Source organism: Onthophagus taurus, chromosome 2 (genome assembly GCF_036711975.1).
Source record: "Onthophagus taurus isolate NC chromosome 2, IU_Otau_3.0, whole genome shotgun sequence".
NCBI classification, from domain to species: domain Eukaryota; kingdom Metazoa; phylum Arthropoda; class Insecta; order Coleoptera; family Scarabaeidae; genus Onthophagus; species Onthophagus taurus.
Window position 1 is genome coordinate 25,274,846 of NC_091967.1, and position 20,973 is coordinate 25,295,818.

The following is a 20,973-nucleotide window of genomic DNA, read 5'->3' on the forward strand; positions in this document are numbered from 1 at the left end:
CATCAAAGGAATTTACGTGGATGTTTTTCGGCATGCGGGTATAGTTACTTTAACACTTCTTAACGTACCTACCAGGGGGACAGTACCAAGCCATATTACAATCTAAAGAAAATGCGATATCTCGCAAAATAATTTGGATGGTGTACTAATGGGAAGTCGTTCCCAAGGTGGAAACGAACGTGATCAGAAAAATTAACATGTAAAATAGAATAATTAATGAAGTATCAGAACAAGAGGATCACGTAGATGTTGAGCATGTAAAAACAAGATAGCAACAAATTGTTAGCAATAAGAAAATGGTAGTGCTTAATACAAATGATATTTGGCAACCTAAGTTGTATTGCAGAAGATTGGTAAAACATCTGTATGCTAAAAGCGAAGAACTGCGTATTCCCTCAAGAGAAAACACCACTTTATATTTCCATCATTTCCTGACTGATCATTTTCTCCAGAAAGTTGTGGATGAAACCAACTACAATGCAATTACTTTGTCAGTTGTCCTAAAAAAAGTACCATTTGTTCAAGAATATGGGACAGGAAAATCAAAGGAAAATCAAACATCTGGGGTTGAACGTGCTAACAAGTTTTGATTCAGATTACAATCAAATCTAATCACCTCTCATTTCTCAGATGTAAAATTGTTTGTTAGTTGTCCAGGAATCTAAATCCTTCAAGAAAGAATTACTAAATGCAGTGTTTTGGTGTATTTTTACACATGAGTAATGTAAAAATGAATCGAGTGTTACGTCATTTTCCATTGTTTCAATTTGAAATCAATTTTTAAAAGAAATTTGTATTTTGTTCTTTATTGAATAGTATTGAGGTAGACAAAAAAGTATGGCAGACGAATTTAGCTGATGGACAAAGCCAGCGAATATCCGACGAAGCTTGCCAAGACGAATGCTTGTGGACTGCGTTGGCCGTTTTCGATTTTCATCAATGTACGTGGAAACATTTTTCCCCAATTGTAGAAGAGGTGGTCTTTGTCGTGAAATTATCGAATTAACACTCTTTATGGACATGATATTAACTGATTAAATTTAATATGAAATAGGATATACGTGATATGAGTTTTTGAATTTTACAGAAACATCAAATTCTTCCGGTTTGGTTTTTCACCTCGTTAGTCGTCATTGCTGGAGTTACTGCATATACAACTGCAAGAACTTATTTTCTGTGTGTTTTGCTTCCGCTGTAAATAATGTTCTTGAGTCAGAGTAGAGGATTTGAACGGTTCCAAGGTAACATGGCGGTAAAACTGCTTCTAGAATCTCTTCACCACGTGTCCCAGTATTTTAGATATTTTACTTTTGATAGTCCTGAGAGATATTCTTTTGTTGACGACAACTAAATAAATATGTTTCACAAATCGCCCAGCCATCTTCTCAACATATTGTGGTGCATTTTTTAGCGCAAATTGTATTGCGTTTGAATTTGAGAATGCAACCTTGCACCGCGACCCTAAGGATCTATTGTACTCCGATAGATAACGTTTTCAAATTTCACCGTGCAGTCCAATGCTCTTAACGAACATTAATACCTTGCTCGGTGAAAAGTCATTTAGATTCTTTGGGGAGATAAATTGCGAAAAATCGAGAATCTGATACGATTAACAGCAGAGCAGTGGCATAAAACATGCTCAACCACCTCCACTTCCTCCGCACATAGTCGGCATTCAACAACGCCAGCTAGACCCAACAAGTTGAGGTGAGCTTTTAATCGGCAGTGTAAAGGCACCTATTAGAACTTTAATGTTGCTGCCTATAAGTCCTAAAATATACCCGGGTTTGACATTAGCGATTTTAATAAACACTTTAGCATGTCTCATTCCAGGAGAACTCGTCCACAGTAGGCGAAGTCTCTCTTCAGCCCACTGTCCAATCCTGTGTTTGGCCATCGCAAATGATACACCAACTGCTGGTTCTGGTCCCATAAACGCTTTAACGCTGCCCTCTCGTGCTAGCTCATCTGCCACTTCATTGCCAGCAACCCCAGAGTGACCTGGGACCCAGATCAGAGGAGCTCTGTTATCACAACTCAGTGTGTTTAATGTTTTGTTACAGTCATTAACCAGAGCCGATACCGGTTTCACGGCTTGCAGTGCCTGGAGAGCAGGTTGACTGTCTGAGAAAAGTCATACTCTCATGTTCTTCACCCCTCTCTCAAGAAGAATTTTAGCATACATGTCAATAGCAAATACTTCCGCGTGGAATACAGTACAGTACGTACCCAGGCTGTAAGCTTGCTTAATACGAGGTGTCTGGCAGTATACTCCTGCTCCGACCCCTTCCGGATTGATCCTTCTGTGAACATGTAAATATCTGCCTGAACCAGATAATTTTCGTTTTCGATCTAAGACTGCCGTTCAGGCAGTACAATCTGGTGTCGAGCATTAACCTCTGATTATGATCCCGCATATCCGAGCGAAGATGGAAATAAACTTTGTTTTTTAAGCACAAGTGATTGTCAGATGCTAGTTCTTTGTTAAATGTTTGCTTTCCATCCTCTTCGTTTTCTTTCATGGTAGTATGGTGTATATGATACTATTATTAGGAAAGAAACTTCCTTTGAGTCTCAACGCGCATATTTAGGATGTATGCCTTGAAATCTCTATTTATTCTATTCTTTATAAGAAAGCCTGTACCCTGTGTTTGTTCAAATGGGTTACAGCTATAAAAGATAGTATGATTTCGCTTCTGTAGCGTTCCAGAACCCCTCTATCTCACCTCCGGGTTTCGCCTTTTTAACTTTTATGATGTTTTTTTTCCGGGACTAGATAGTTGGCAAGCACGTCGTTTAATGTTGTCCAAATGTGTTCAATTGTATTCAAGTCTTAATTGCTGTAATGTCTATGAATATCGGTTGTAATGTTTGAATGTGTATCTATCCCAAAGTATTAAATGGCGGATTTAATGACGTGGTATTGTACATTATTAATCATTTGCCTAAAATTTAGTTACTTAAATAGCGCAGAAGTAATACAGTGTTCTACGATTATTTCTTGAATCTTCTTCCAAGCGTTTTCTCAAATGTTCTCTATTGAAGATAACAAATTCGGTATGAGCCTCATGTAATCTATTCACTACGGCGCTGTAGGAGAAGTTTAAGAACATAAACTGGGATAACTACCAGTAAATTCTTGTAACATCTTTCAATGTTGTAAAATAAAACCATAAAAGGGACCAACACGAACTTCATTAACTGGGTAGAAGGGATATCTCAATACCATGACCTTGACAATGAATCGGAAGTCCAGATCAGTCTTGATCTGGACTCCGGGGTATAAATCACTTTGCCGGAATCGTCTGATGTTACCCACATAGGTGTTTGAAGTGTAGTATAACTTAATGTAAATGAACATAGTGACAAATATGGATGAGCGCTTAATGGTGTATAATTCTTGCAACATAATGATAAGGACGTAAGTTATAAAAAGATTCATTGTTAGAATATTTTCTGTGCTTTATGTTTCCGTCCGAGGTTCAACCGACCGCTACATGGGTTTGGTCCAATTGTTTTAATTGAATGGAGGGTCTTAACACTTACCATAAAAAAGCAAGCAGAAGAAGGCGCTTTTTGCTAAAATAGCTTTATACGATTTATGGTCGGCGGCGAGCAATTGCTGTTGCGGGCCAAAATAAATTTCACAGAATTGGAAATTTCTTTGTAAAACAACGGAACTCGAGTAATTTACTCGAGGGGGCGCGGTTTTTTGCACGCAGGGTACGTCCTCTCGTATCTCTTGATCAACTCGCGTGTCGTCGCGATGCACAAAGCCCTTCGACCTGAATACCGACAAATTACTTTACAGACGAAGAACAATATTCTGGCGAAAAGCGACGACGATACGAAATCTTCTTCTTGTCCGCTTCGTTCTTTTCTTCGTGGGCTTTTCCCAAAATTAAATTACGTTGATGGATTGAGATCGCGAGTAGATACCTACAGTGGATAAGAGTTTTCAATAGTATGAAGAAATTAATTTGACTTTCGAAGTATTATTCTTATAGACTTCGGGCGGTAAATAATAAACTTAGTGTTATTTTATGTATTCACAGACATAGAGATTCAATATCTCAATTCACGCTTCATAACTTCGTTTCTTAGCCATAACCCCCAACCGAAAGAAATTTTATCTACCGAGGTATAAAGCTCTGAACATCACGAAGATATAACAGCATCACGACCCGTTGATAATGACGTTAAAAATGTGGACAGTACGTTGGCCGTTTCGCTGACACGCTGTAATATAATAACGAGCGTTATCCTTGGATCCCGGGAGGAATATCCAAGCGTTATAGTGAATTCTCTTGTTTGCCCGGAAGGAATAGGGGTGCCTGAGAAACACGCGGCGTGCAGAAATTACGTGATAATGCATTAATAAAGTTAATTACGGCGACAGGTAACGTACGCGGCCCGTCTAAAACTGATAGCGACCTTTAATTATATTACGTGCCGAAATAAAGGTAAACTTGCGTTTGCGTTCGCCGCTGCTTTAGTCGTACAATAACGGTTAAGTTATAAGTATCGAACCGTCAGCAACTTTATGAAGTTATAAACTGTATACGACGTTAACGTGTTGATGTGTACGTTGTCTGTTAAAAGTCGAGAAAATGTCTTCAATCATTCAATGACGTCAAATCTCAACTCAATTCTAAACCTAAATAAAATTAAAATCGGAATATTTGTTTAAAACTGTGGCATATTTCAAGAATAGCATTGTGGCCTAAAAATATGGCTAAACTGTGATACATCGAAACTTTAAAGTGATTTTTCGGTAAGTTCTACACTTTTCCGCACTTTTCTATTATTATTAGTGCCTGTTTTAACTCATTTCCTATCGATTAAAAAAAAATCATCGATTTTTAGGCCACAATGCTAAACTTGAAATATGCACATATTAATATTAATAATTCAAAGAAATTAATCTACGAGAACATGGTTACAGGAATAAATATGAGCAAGAAGGATTTGATAAGTGAAACATTTTGTAAAGTGTGTCTGAAAGCAAAACAGACGAGATTACGAGAAAGGTACGAGAAAGGTATTATAATGGAAAATACAGTATACACACCACAATTAAATGGAAAGGTTGAACGTTTAAATCGAACAATTATGGATAAAGCCAGATCATTAATTTTTGACTCTGGATTAAAACAATCATTCTGGGAAGAGTGAGAACATCTGCTTATATACTGAATAGAAGCCCAAGTGAAGCTATAACGAAAACTCCTTATGAAATCTGGAACAATAAGAAACCTGATTTATCTGGATTATAAATATTTGGATGTGAAGCATATGCAAAAGTATTAGGATACTTAAAGCAATTAGATGAAAAAAGCAGAAATGTAGGCTATGCGTTAAATGGTTATAGATTCTGGGATAATGAAAAACAAGAATACCAGAAGATATACCTGAGCAAGTTGAATTAAGATTAGATCAAGAAGTTAATCAAATGAAGAATGAAATTGATGAACAAATGAAAAAAAAAACGAAACAACTCAGGAACAATAAGATGAAGAAGATAGAGAGAAGGAAGATGAAGAAAATCATAATAGAAGGGGACAAAGAACAAGAAAACCACCTATAAAGTTCAAAGACTAAGTATTTTACATTTGATGAAGCAATAAATGATGAAGACAAGAAAAAATGTCTAGATGCAATAGAATAAGAGTCATAATAAGAGAATAAGAAGTCATTGAAGTAGAAAAAGTATGGAAAGCGAAGAAATTAAGGGACAAAAAGTATTGAGTAAGAAATGGGTATTCAAGATCAAGGACGACGAAACTTATGAAGCCAGATTAGTGGTAAGAGGTTTTGAACAACCACAAGAACACATAGAAGAGTTATTCAGTCCAGTAGCAAATATGAGCTGTATTAGAATAATATTAGCAACAGCAGCTGCAGAAGCATATAAAATAACAAAATTTGATATAAAAACGGCTTTGCTGTATGGCAAACTGAAAGAAGATATCTACATGAAGATACCACAGGGATATAACAATTTAGAAGAACAAGTCTGTAAATTGAAAAAGGCGCTATAGGGATTAAGACAAACACCCGAAAGATGGAACAAGATATTTACTGATGCTTTAGAAAGTATTGGATTGAAAGAGCTGAAAACGAAACATATACGTTATTAGCCATATACGTGGACGATGGATTTATTATATCAAAAGATAAAAAAAACACGACAATTTAATAAACAAACTGAAAAACTATTTTAAAATAAAACTGTGGGAACAACCAAAAACATTTCTTGGATAAAACATAAAATTAAATGAAGACTCGTTAAAACTTTATCAAAAGGACAATATAAAAATAGTGTTTGAACCATTTAAAATTGACAACAGTAAAAAAAACGAAAATACCATTAAGTCTAAGTGATGTAAAACGTAGTGATAATTGATAATCAAGAGATAAACAAAGACTTTCCATATCAAGAAGCAGTAGGCAGTTCACTATACTTAACTAATAAAACCAGAACAAACATAACTTTCGCTGTAAACTTTGCTACTAGATATGTTAAAAATACAAAAAGATGTGACGTAACTAATGTAAAAAGGATATTAAAATATTTACATACAAACAAGGATTTTGGAATCGAATCTACGCGTGGAACTGTAATAAGAAATTTAAAACTGCAAACATTTTCAGATAGTGACTATGCAAATTGTACAGATAGGCGCAAAAGTGTTAGTGGTTATGTAATAATGTTAAACTTAGAACCGAACAGTTGGACATAGTGATGTAAAAAGTAATATTACCGCGGTAACATTACCAGTAATTTAAGTAATATTGCCTGCTAAGTTACCGTAATATTACCCGTAAGGTAACCCTCTAAATACAGTTCAACATCGGCTCAGTTCAGTTACAATTGCTCTATGATGTCTGTAATATCAAGAAAATCGGGGAATACCTAGGGACTTGGATTAAATATTTTGAAGCAAATGCTCCTACAATATCAAAAGTTTTTGATGCCTTTTTGGAAATAGAAGCTGCTATATCACGACAATTATTATCAACATCGATACTTCAAGATGAGCAGGATACAATTAAAGGTATTTTAATGTCAAAAATGAATAAATTGATAAAACCGATACATATAACTGCTAATTTACTGGAACCAGCAAATAGAGGACGATATTTAACTCCAGAACAGAACTTGCCGAATATACAATGTGAGAAGCGGTTTCTTTGCAAAAGACTTGGTCATCTCTAGTGAAAAATTAAATGGAGTTACGTGGTCAGGAATCTGTTGCAGTAAAAGCTTGAGCTCACTAGCTTCGGATATATTAAACTTGCCAGCAGCTACGGAAAGAACTTTCAGCACGTTGGTATAATCAATAAAATTTTAGAATTTAGAACTTTACTTATAGACAAGGATTTATTCACAGTCAAAGAAGAAATCGACTGACCGTTGAAAGAGCTGGTAAACTCACATATATATCACCCAACCACAATTAATGAGTAAGAAAACAGGTCAAGAGAAAGAAAGTGCAGAAGAAAATAGGGACGATAATTAAACGATGAATATGAAGGTAATCTACCACTTTCAGCACTGAATAAAAAATGACAATTTTGTTACATGCTTCTTATTATATGTATAGACATATTTTGTTCTATTCTCTCGAAATATATTTAAAATTACAAATTACGACTTAAAATTATTTTATTTAATAAATGAACGTTAAAAAGAGATACAGTACCTATGTATATCTAAAATTTATACCTGGTACTGGTAATGTTACCAATAATATTATCGGTAATATTACGGTAAAATTACATTTTCTTAAATTTCCAGTAATTTTGCATGACTAGTTGGACAACGAGAAAACAGCCAATCGTTGCGTTATCAACCGCAGAGGCGGTGGCCGAATGCTGTAAGGAGTTACTACATATCAAGAGTTTTATGGAAGAGTTGATTTTTGAAGAAATACAAACAACAATGCTGATAGACAATAGAAGTGCTATAGACTTGATCAATAATGGAATCTTAAACAGGCGAAGTAAACATATCGACGTTCCATTGTAATATATCCAAATAATCCATTGTAATAGTGAAGATAATTTAGCAGACTTTTTTACTAAGCCATTAGAAAGAGTTAAATTTGAAGGATTTAAATATAAACTAGTTGTTAGAATTTAAGTTATTGTTTTGTAAAACTTCGTTTTTGTTTACTGGGGTGTTTTAAGGTTGAGTTTTAGTTGTAATAAACAAAAGCGAAGTAGGTTGAATAACAATGTAAATATAAAAAAACACTACTTAGTTGTTACGTTCTGTCACAGCAAGATCCCATTAAAAAGCTTAATAAAAAATATAAGCCAACAAAAATATTTCATTTTGTCTACTTTCAATAAACAAGACGTTTTCAGACATAGAAAATTTGATTTAAAATCCTATGAATAGCTTAAATCAAATTTCTTTATTCCCCGCATTACCTCGTTTGGAATATGAAGGACTTTTATACTATTTGGCCGTTATCTAAATCCAATTTGACTTCAAGAAACGGTCTGTTTTTGTTGAGCTCCCCTCGATATTCGGTTTAAATTTTACGGATAGGGGATTAATTTTAGTCCCTCGGGCGTTAGGCGGAAAATGTTTAAAATTTTACAGTTGGCCTTCCGCATTAGCGGCGGTTGATTTGATTCTGGTCAGCCAAACGTATACGCAGATTTGCGGTTTTCCTATTAACAAGAACGAAACCGCGCGTTTTTATACATCTTTTGTTTTGCTATTTTTGTTTGTAAATATGAGCGAAACCGGGGCGGCTTCGACAAAAGCTATTATGACTCGCCGGGAAACGGGCGGCGAGTTATTCCGGACGCCAATCTGGCAAAATTGCGGAATCCGTTCGGCTATTATCGTTTTCGAGCTGCGTTGCTTTGTTGTGCGTCCAAAATCACTAATTTCCAATTACGGAGTCAGAAGCACATGTTCCCGTCATTCACATATTGCTTCATTGAAAATTTTTAACTTCTACTTAACCAAAATAATTGTTTCATTAATACTTACTGTTGTCATAGGCATTGAGATGTTACACACAAGAGACTTCATGAAAATCCTAAAACAAAAAGGAATAAATTAAGTAAGAGAAATCACACTCTAATTTGTATACATTCATCAGAATTAAAGTTTAATATAATAATTCAACCTCTTAATTGTAACGTATCCCTTTATTTGAGGTTTAGCTTATTGAGTATTAAACCCATTAATTAAATAATAACATTAGCTGTTCCGACCGAAAACATTTCACCCTCAATAGAAAATTACCCTCTGCCTGACAATTAATTATTCAATTATCGCGAATGAAATGCCGCTAATACCTGAGTGCGTGCGGCTTTAGTGGCCGCTTTGAATATTACCACCAGAATTGGTATTTGTGTTTGGTGTATGTCTATATTTGCCAATATCAATCTAATCCCGAAAGAGAGATTTGGATTAATTATTCTCCTCCACTCCATAAACTTGTAACCGAAAATTTTAATTCAATAAAAACTAATAGAAAACTCTACGATGATGATGATGAGAAACATAATATAACTTTATAGTATTCTGTGTGTGTTCTATGAACTAAAAGTTGAAAAGGTCGGTTAAGAAGTTCTTATAAATGGTTGCGTTTAATCCTCCAAGAAATTAAGATTCGCCGAGTTCAAACTCCGAGAACGAATAAACCCGAACTTATTCCCTCATAATCTTTTGTAGTTGTTAAATGTACTTTGGCCATGCCGAGGCTGAGCTCCTACGCAAACACCATCTCGTAGCGGCTCTATTGTGCAGCTCTACCCAGATCCGACTCTATGCAACTGAGGTAAGCTGCAGATCCGGATAAAGGTTGCGCCACCTCACGTCGAATTCGAGCGTTTCCATTAATTCTTACAATGCCAACGTAGGGTACTACTTGCACTATGTCACTAAATGATAACGCAAAATCAATTTAACAAAAAAAAATTCCATTATAACTAGAATTATGTTTAAAGTCTTTCAGTATCTTTACTTTATTCACAATGCTTTATTACATCATTTACGCAAAGTTAAAAGATACTAAATGGAGTTTCCCATAATAAGTGGTACAAAGTTGGATGATTCTATAGCTTGGCAAATCTATCTTGGTGAAGCTCAAATGCGCCTCAACAAAAGACAGGCGGTACCTACGGAGCTCGTTTCTCTGTTATATTCCACGATCTAAATTCTAATAATGTAGACATCGCAAAATAGCAACTCCATATACAACTAAAAATGGCATATTGATTGCTGGAACCTATATACTAAGGATTTACACTTTTGAATGTTGTAATGGTAACATATTAGAAGAGATCAAAATCAGTTTACATTATCAAAGTACAACTTGAGGTTGTCGTTTGTAAAAAGTTGTTTACAAATGAAAAAATCAACATCATTTTAAAGCAAATTTTAAATATCGTATCTGAAGAACGCATTGAGGCATAATGATGCAATACAAAACATTTTAAAGCACAAAAGAAGCTTAGCAGGTACACAACTGTACCAGTTACTTCTCAAAGATCAATTACCGTTTCGTACCGAATTCCTGAAAATGAAATTCGCCAATGGTCAAGAACAGTCTGTTCAAGCAAAGATTTTCAATACCTCGATTGTTATAGAAGGTCATTCGTTTTCATTAGAATTGCTCGCTATTCCTGAACACAGTAACAGCAACATGTTACTCGGTGCTGATTTTATTGAAACCGCAAACATTGTCATTGATATCTCCCAACGACAATGGTACTTTACACATAAGCCTGAAAGAAAACATGACTTCTACAAGAAAGAATGTATGGAAGTAATCACCCCTCAAGTTGAAAATACGATTGATGTGAGCTTGAATGTTGATGAATGTTCTACTCTCGATTCTGATCAAAAATCGCAATTGAACCAATTACTACATGAAAATGTCGAAATGTTCTCGCCAAGTTCAGAACCAACTCCGTATACAGAGCATTGCATAAGGCTTGCCAACGATATTCCTATAGCCGTACCTCCGTACCGATTGGCAGAACCAAAGAGAAAATTCTTAGAAAAGGCAATCCAGCCGATGATTGAGGATGACATCATTGAAGAGTCGGATTCCGCCTATGCTTCACCAGTTGTATTGGTGCCAAAGGCAAACAAATCTGATCAATATCGTGTATGTGTCGACTACCGGAAGCTGAATGCATGCCTTTTGGATTAAGAAATGCACCTTCAACCTTTCAAAGGATGAAGGAAAACCTTTGAAAAACATCTAAACGACTTGAGAAGGATATTTGAAAAGCTGAAGATGTTCAAGTTACACGTAAATCGAGAAAAATGTACTTTTATGGCTCCAGAGGTAAAATACTTAGGACACATTATTACGCCTAAAGGTACAAAACCAAACATGGACAAGATTGCCGCAATTATTAAAATACCAAAACCGAAAAATGTTCGTGAACTCCTAACATTCCTTCAAACAGTTTCGTGATTTTGTAAGTTCATCCCTGGTTGTACCGGAATCATGAAACCTATCACTGAGCTTACCAGGAAGAATGCTGAGTGGAAATGGGAATCTGCACAAGATTGCGCTTTCGAGAAATTGAAAACCTTTTTGTCAACTGCACCCATTCTACAGTGTTTTATTAAATAAACATATTAATTTAAACTCTGTTACAAATTTAATAAAGATTTAATATACTACAACGATTTCTTATTTTCTCTTATATATTATCTATATATTATCTTTTATATATATATTATCTCTTAGAACAGAACAAATCGATATCTCGAACCGTTTTTAAATTAGCTGAGTAGAGTTACATTTGACGCGCACTGTATAGTTGTGTAACCGTTGAATAGTAAATTTAATTATGTAGGCATAGCTGCAACACTATTAATGATGTATTGACTTAAATACGTCAAATGTTAGAGTATTATGGATTAGGGAATATTACATTAGAGACTACAGATTCGTATCAGACTGATTGAATCGTACTATTTTCGTATTTATTTTAATCTTGAGTTAATTATTTTCTTCACTTAATGTCCACAATTAAGTGTTAACTTATTTCACTTTTTTTGTATTATTGATCCGGTCTAGAGGATCAAAAAAATTCAAACCTTTTTGTTTTATTTTGTATTATTTTGTATTATATGCCGTGTAGAGTATATGTGTAAAAGTATATTTAAAAATTCGCATTATTTCGGAAGATATAGCGTATGAAACTTTAAAAAGCGAGCTTGTGTATTCTGTTGTATTTTATACCAATCTTTGTTATATATTGTTGACTTTTAAACAAAATTTGTTTACAGAAAAGTATTTATGAATTACAAGGTATTATGGCTTAGTTATCCAAAGACATTACGAATTTGTGAAAGGTATGAACAAACAAATTTGGGCAGAGTACTATCATAAAAGTTCCACAGATGAAACACCATAACATCAAAGCTCCAGAAGGCGAAGACAATTTATTGTAAGTAGCGTAAAGCGGAGGTCGCCGACACACTTGACAGTTTCCGTTACTCAAGTCCACCGCTGAGTATACAGCTTTTGGATAAATTAAATCCAATTTATCTAGATTTATCCTATGATGAGCTGCTCGAACGTTATTTTGGTGCAGAATCACAAAATAATCTGGAATTTTACTGTGAAACATTTACATTTTAAAACGATAACAACTTTTTCGCTGTTATAATCTTTAATAATGAATTTTTACTCATTTTTAAGATTAAAGATGTGACGAAAGTAAAAGTTGGCCAAAAACAGAATTACAAACGCACAGCCGCAACGAGATTTGCTTTAGCCAAGCAAGAATACGTTCGCCCAATTTCACAAGAAACCTAAAAAACGCACCACAGAGACAAAAGAGCATTCTTGGATGATATGTACGACCTGTAAGAAAGGTCCCTGTTTGGTCCTGCAATAGCAAGTTAACTGTAAATATTTGTATTTTAAAGTTTCCAGAACACAATAGTTATAAAAACTTAAATCGCGTTTTCCTCTCCAAACGGCATTTTGGTAACTGGTAACTAGGATTATTCAAAAACTACTAGCTCAATAGTGCTCAAACATTTGTACAGATATTAATCGCATATGTAGTTATCGTCTGACCTACAATCAAGTTAAATTCATATTCATTTTTATTAATTCTATAACCCTTTGAAATGTAAAAAAGCGTAAATAATTGAAATTTTCAAATTAACGCCATTTTGTTTCTATCGATGTTTTTTTATTTGTTACAGGTCAGACGATAGCTGCAGATGTATATATTAAGAATCTCATCAGATCAATAGGTTTAGACAAGCAGAACAGTCGTAATCATAGTTACCATGAAAAATGAGGTGGTTTTATATTAGTGTTGTAAAAGACGTATTTTGAAAAATAATGAAATAAAAACACATCTTATAGATGCTCAATACATCCGGTAAATAACTGTAAACAATTTTGCGTAAAAAATTAAGAAAGATACGTAAAAAATCGAGATTCTAGACCGAAAAAACCCCTTCAAGGTAAATATTATGTGAAATCAGTCGTTTAGATTTAAAATTAATGAAGTATTCCAACAGTCCGATTTTTGATCTGATGTTTTTTGATTTTATGATGAAGTTAAAGTACTTATTCAGAAGAACAATTTTTGGGATGTTATGTTGTTTAACATGTTTATAACGTCGGGTTTGAAGAAAGTTTGGTATGATAAAAAAGATAAAAAATCGTGAAATAATTCAACTAGGGTTGGGGTAGCAAATTGACTACAACATATTATAAAGAATGTATACATATTATAACTATTGATACTATAATAATGTTTTTCTTCATCGCTTTTGCCTTTCTAAGTGATTAATTAAGATGTTGATCGATCGAGTGAGTGTGCCTTAAGCCATTTCTTAAAATAGATCTGCTATTTGTCCTTTGATTACGCCCAGCTTGGGTAGTAACTTATTGTGCAAACTTCTAAAAAAGTGAGCTTATTCCCACAAAGTAGCATCTTATTTTATGAACTGAATTAATCAACGATGTGCTCGAATTTTTGCTACTGACGAAAATTATATCTAGCAAAATAGTAGTGAAATATGAAATAGCTAAAGAACAACAAAGGGTTTAGGAAAAGTCGATCGACCCTACATACATGGAACTACGACAATTAATTGAGAACACACTTTTAAAAAACAATACAACACGGATTAGACAAATAATGAACCCACAAGAAAAGTACCTGACAGGAATTCGCTAGGAAGAGTTTGAGTTCAGCAATGTAATATTGCAATGAACAAAATCATGTCTAGTGTTAAGGTGGTGGAAAAAGGCCACACAATGGGTGATAATGTAATAAAAAACTGTGCTACGCTGACGATGCCATACTTCGAAAAATGAAAACGACCTACAACGACAATTATATAACTTTCAAAAAGACGTCGTAACATGGTACTAACGAAGGATCCCATTAAACGTTAGTTGGCAGTATACGAAAAGCCAATTATACAAAATATGAATTGCCCCTATTTGGAAGTTGAATAATACCCGTTTTAACATACGCGATGGAAACTCGAACAGAGTCTTTTAAAATAAAAAGTATAATTAGAAGCATAGAAATGAGAGCACTGCGATAGATTAGAGAACTAGATATCTAGCACATTATTAGATTCACAAGATCAAGACTCAGATACCGGAGAGACCATGTCGATAGAATCGAGGACGATAGATAAGGATGCTGATATCAATATCTTTATAGTGAGTTTATGAGATAGAAGAAGTTTTAGTTTTGGTTTAGGAACTAGATTGTAATAATGTACATACATTGATTCGTGAGATCTTCTTGTGTGACTTGGTACAGTTAATGTTTGTAAGTTTAGTATCTATAACGTAAAATATAGTAGGTTTATTTTTGATTAGTTACACCTTATAACAACAGTAGGGTCAGTTCTTGTATATAAGTGATCAAGCACTACTCCTTCCTGGCCATACGTTTCCATATCTGTTGCTTGTCATTTTATGCATTGTAGTACAATAGTGCATTAATTACTATCAGAAGTTATGTGAAATTTGCTACACAGAATTGAAAATTTATGAATTTATGGATTCTGTTGCGTTTGGTACAAGTTATGATCTCCTCTAACGATTTGTTTCTCCAGAATTTTCGTCTGGAATTTTGTACATTCACTATTAAGAGGATTACATGTCTAAACAAAAACGAAACATATATACATAAATATCCCAGCGTTTGAATGTTTAAATTAATTCTAATTATTCAAAGATAAATTACAACAACTATTATAGAATTTTCCTGCTTTAGAATCCTCTAATTATTGCCGATGTTTCTTAAATCTTAATAACGATCCATAAATTAATGTATCCTAATAAATAAACCGTCTTAGGGTTAGATTTATGTGGATACATTCATGCGTAACGTTTGCGTCATTTTTATATTACATCGTTTGTCAGGGGACTGCTAACAGATGAGATGTTTAGCACGACCGCCTTAAACTTTTCATACATAGGTGTAATACATCGACGTGGATGTGTTCTTTTATCCGAGGTAGACGTAGCGTTCTCATATTTCTTTTCAACTCAGCTGTTCCTCAAAGGGATATGTGAGTCGGATTGAAATCGAGGGAATAAAAGTGAACGGAAGTTTTTTAAATTGTGGATCATTAGAATACGATGTATCCAGGAAAGTTAGTTTAAAATTAAAAATGGTTCTTGCAATAATTATTTATAAAAATGTTGATTAAACAAAATGTTTAATTTAGTGAATATGGATGTGAATCTGACGAAATCGTCGAATCCAAAGAACGTATTCGGGGTACAAGAAATTCGATCTCCCGAACAGGAGTTTAATTTCGAGAAAACTACTCTCGTGCCAGCCCTAATCCCTTCCAGAACTACGGGTTAGGGATCGTCTTCCGCTTCATTATTTTTTGGTCCGAAATGTCGATTCATCTTCAGTCGGATGAGAGAAAATCGTCCCACAATGCGCCGTTTTTAGAAAAAGGTCCGAACCGGCTCTGTTCTACTCCGAACTCTCGGCGAACGATCAACATTTAAAAGTTAAATTGAATTTATAACTGGAAACTTGTACATTTCCACGGGGTTCTTCCGCGGACGCCGCCTGAATCTCTGATTTAAGAACTGCCCCGGTCGGCCCTCGCGCTTCGAGGGTGCAAATTAAATTTCGCGTCCAGAAACATGGTTGGCGGCGCCGCCCGTCGGGCGACGAATTAAAATCCGGAGCGAAACAATTTCGAAATATATTTTGAGTTCAAATTGTAATTAGTTATGAAGTGCCGGGAATTATTTCTTTCGTGCTACGCGGCTGGGGCGTTTCGACGTTGACGCTCAAATTCCCGACGAGTTCTCGGGAAACCTCGTTAAATCTTAGCGAAATTCATTTTAGTCATAACTTCATCTGATAAGGGCCAGACCCGCACTGAATAGGGCCACTACCAGAAACAGCAAATAAGTAAAATTTGATTATTAAAAGGTTTTAGTTAGGTACCCGTCTTCGCATCCACCGTTTTTGTTCCGCTACTTCATTAATTATCAACCCTTTCCTAATTACATTAATATTACCAGACGTCTCAACAGATCTTTATAAATCTCAACAGATGTTCTTGATCTCATCATCATCACATTACTTTATTTTCTATTCATAACAAATAACAAAGTGGCTCATATCACCAAACTTTTATTTACTACTTCCAGATGAAGAAGTTATAATTATAGTACATTCGTGGATGATCAGAGAAGAAAGAGTCATCTTCGTTCTACCAGTAGACAAAGAGAATCACAACGTGATTATGGATAGGAAAGAATTCGACGACAGGATAACGAGCATTTTGGATGCAGCCACCTACAAGAGAATCAACAATCTTAAGAGAATTAAGCATCTCTCTAAGAAAATGACAAATCACTAAAAGCCTTACATTTAACCGGATTTGAAAAATAGAAGTACAATAGCAATGCCGCAAGTCCTTTAAGTAACTGTATAATTAAACCCTTTTTGGAATAAAGTTGTATTGGTCTGGTAAAGAACATTTAGAAACACTATCCGATTAACTATTGTTCACCCAAACCGAAGATTATGTTGAATTGTCACGATAAAGAAAAATTTTAAAAGTTTATTTGAAATTGGAATTATCCATTATCCGTCATTCATTCAATAAAATTCTTACTTCCTCAGTGAAGCTAGTTTTTTAAAATTTTTTGTTTGGTACTAAAGTGGAGAATGAAAATTTAGTGAAAAAGAAGTCAAAATGAAGAGACATAGAAATGTTTGGCAAGTAGGGAGTAGATTGTTGTAGGTAAGCTTTGGAGGACAAGATTGCTAAACACTATTTCGATAGCGTTGTTCACTTCCAAGCCAAACATATACCAACCCACACACTTAAATTACAACAACTCATTCTACTCACACAATTCAAGAACCTCACACCCAACAAACACTTCCACTTCACACATCACTCAAACCAACACATAACCGAACATGACATAATAAATAACTTAAATTTTCTCATTGATTTTGGAGCAGAAATATCAGTCTTACCAATTGGTTTTATCAACAGCGAATGGATCAGTTATCAAAACATATGGCAAGATGTTACTAACAGTTTCTCTACAATTAAGACGTAAGTTTCCATTTGTTTTCACTCTAGCTTACGTGACTAAATCTATAATCGGCGCTGATTTCTTGGGCAAGTACAATATTTTAATAGATATTAAACATCAGCGAGTTAACTATTGTGAAACAAATCTTTCTGCAATAGGCTTCCTCTCACGTACTTCTTCTGCTCAACCACGCCTTTTCTCTATTGAAACAAAATTTAATGAATTACTAAAAAAAATTCCAAATTTAACTTCTTCCCCCGATTTCTCCATGCCTGTCAAACATCAAACAACACATAAGATAGTAACTAACTCTCATCTGTCTTTCAACCGCCCTCGAAAATTAAATTTCAGAAAACATTCTATAGCAACAAAAGAATTTTAAATCATATTATCATTAGGGCCTCTGCTTTATACATGGTCTATAAAAAAGACTCCGGAGATTGGCGCCCTTGTGTAGATTATAGGCAACTTAATCATATCACAGTTCCAGATATTATCCATTGCCTCACATACAAGATTTTAATCTTCACTTTTCTTATTGTATCATCTTTTCGAAAATTGATTTAGTTCGGGCTTACCCGAAGGCATTTACAAAACGGCAATAACCATACCATTTGGTCCATTTGAATTTTTACGAATGACTTTTGGTTTGCGAAATGCCGCACAAACATTTCAGAGATTCATCAACAAAGTTTTTACAGGTCTAACTTTCCCTTTTGTCTATTTAGATATTTTGATAGCTAGTAAAACAAAAGATGGACATTTAGAGCATCTAAGAATTCTTTTTGAAAAACTAAACAGTTATAATATAAACATACAACCAAATAAGTGTATATTTGGCGTCCCGTCTCTAGATTTTTCAAGTCATACAGTATCAGAAAGAGGAATTCGGCCTTCTCAATCAAGAATAGACGTCATATCCAAGTTTCCTCAAGCAAAAACAGTAAAAGAACTTCAACGTTTCTTAGGAATGTTAAATTTTTACCACCGCTTCATACCCAACCTATCAAAAATCTTATTCAAACCACACAGACTACTAAATCAAAAAATCAAAAACATTACACTCTGAACAAAGAAGAAGAACATTCTTTCTCTAAAGCCAAAGACTCTCTAGTCAATGTTACACATCTATCACATCCTTCTCCAATAAGATCGTTTTCTCTATATACTGATGCTTCAGATATAGGAATAGGAGCTGTTCTTTCTCAAATTAACAATGGAACTACTTCACCAGTAGCCTTCTTTTCCAAAAGAATGTCTAACAGCCAAATGAAGTATTACACATTTTCTACAATTCTACAATTCAAAATTTTCACAGATCGTAAACCCTTAATTTCGTGCTCTTTTCGAAAACAAAAAAAACTCCTAGGCAAACCAGATACATTAACTACATAGTTGAGCTAACCTCTTAATCTCTTACATTAAAGGAAAGTGCAACGCAGTGTCAGATACTTTATCAAGAATCACTATCGATACTTTATCATCTATTTACCCCATTGAGAAAACAATTAAAGAAACACAAAGTTCCTATAAAGAACTACAATATTTATGTATTACTTACAAAATCAATCTTTAAAAACAAATAAAAAATACCATTTATCTAAAATTAAAAGTCAATCTTCTAATTTAGATCTTCGGTGCGAAGATTTTTCTTCATGGCCAACACTGTACTGTAATTCCCAAAAAAAATCGAAAAACCATCTTTGATAAATTTCATTCTATAGCTCATTTAGGTTTCAAATCTACGCTAAACAACATTAAAAAGCGTTTTTTTTGGCCACACTTAACTAAAGAAATTAAATTTTGGCGCAAAACGTGTATACCTTGTCACAAATGAAAAGTTGACCACAATAATTCAACTTACCAACAGGTAGATTCGAACATATTCATATAGATTTAATCGGACCATTCACACCTAATTTAGGTTGCTCTTTTATTCTTACAGCTAAACACCGTTTTATCAGATGGCCACAAGCCTATCCTATCCCCGACACCTCAGCTTCTACTATAGCTTCAACGTTATTATACCAACATTTGTCAAGATTCGGAATACCATACTATACATGACCAAGGCAGCCAATTTGAATCCCGACTATTCCGTCATTTTAATAGATTACTAGGATCTGACCAGATTCACACTTCGGCCTTTTATCCTCAAAGTAATGGCATATTAGAGAGATCCCACAGAACCCTTGAAACAGCCATAGCTGCCAGAGGAACCGGCTACAGGTGGAACAATGACCTTCAAATTATTCTATTGGGCCTTAGATCTTCTCTTAAAGAAGATCTGGGTTATTCCTCAGCTGAATTAGTGTATGGCCAACCTCTACGCCTGCCAGGCGAATTTTTTGTTACTTCTCTTTAAGACCACTTAGAAGTAGAACCACTACTATCTGGTCTTAAGGAGACATTGTCAAATTTAAAACCTGTTCCCACTTCTTTTCATTCCAACATTAAACCTTTTATCCACAAAGATTTATTTGTTACAGATTTTGTATTTCTAAAATTAAAGCACTTTAAACCATCCCTTGTCCCAAGGTTTGAAGGTCCATTTAAAGTCATTAAACGTTTTCCTACAACCTTTATCATTTTAAAAGATAACAAACAATTATTAATTAATATTGACCGTGTCACCATCATTTATAGCTAATGACAAATTAGAAATTGCTTGTTATCGAAATTCTGTTACAAATAAATCTTTACATGTTCCTTTTGAAATTTAAAATATTTTATACTAGTTAAACTTCATTTTCTGGTTGACCTTAAGTTTCTTGGAAGGAGGAGTATTTTTTGTGTATGATTTTCAAAAGATCGAGTTACTAAAAAAACCAAAAAAGGAAAAAAATATATAGACTTGATAAATTTATATAAATGCTTCACTTCGTGTCTGGTATCTAAAATTATAATACATATATTGTAAAACATAATTTATTTATAACATATAATAAGAAACTTCCTTTTTAATTGTGGTAAAATCTTTAAAAAAAACTACCATAAATTGTCCAACGTACCAGTTGACGAAGTTTTCGTCAAGATTCTGTCTCCTTTTACAAGTAAAACAAAATTATGTTACGAGATTAGAGGTACACATTTCATGGAATCATTCAAAAATATGAAGTTAAATCCCCAGGAATTTTCAATATGTTAAATTGTTGTATACTTTTATTGAATTAAAAGTAGAACTAACACTAGACCTAAAACTAGAATAATTCGGGTTTAGCCGTCTTGAAAGACTTAGCCGTACTCGATTATTTACTGTTCTAGGTCTATCTAGTGTTAATTCTAGTGCCAGTGTTAGCTCTTGTTTTAGTTGTTATTCCGAGTTCGGTTGTTGTATATTTTTATTGGACTAAAAGTAACACTAGACCTAGAACTAGAAACTTTTGGGTTTAACCGTGGG

The 20,973-nt window shown here is 34.3% G+C and overlaps 2 protein-coding genes across 2 annotated transcripts in view; both read right to left on the reverse strand.

Moving 5' to 3' along the window:
* Nucleotides 1–20,973, reverse strand: part of LOC111417883 (argus) — a 397,290-nt gene that overhangs the window by 178,084 nt on the left and 198,233 nt on the right. Inside the window, exon 4 of the mRNA XM_071194566.1 lies at nt 9,014–9,062. The gene's annotated coding sequence lies outside the window, so the exon portion shown is untranslated. The remainder of the gene's footprint in view (nt 1–9,013; nt 9,063–20,973) is intronic.
* Nucleotides 1–20,973, reverse strand: part of LOC139429080 (uncharacterized) — a 516,749-nt gene that overhangs the window by 124,394 nt on the left and 371,382 nt on the right. The window lies entirely within an intron of this gene.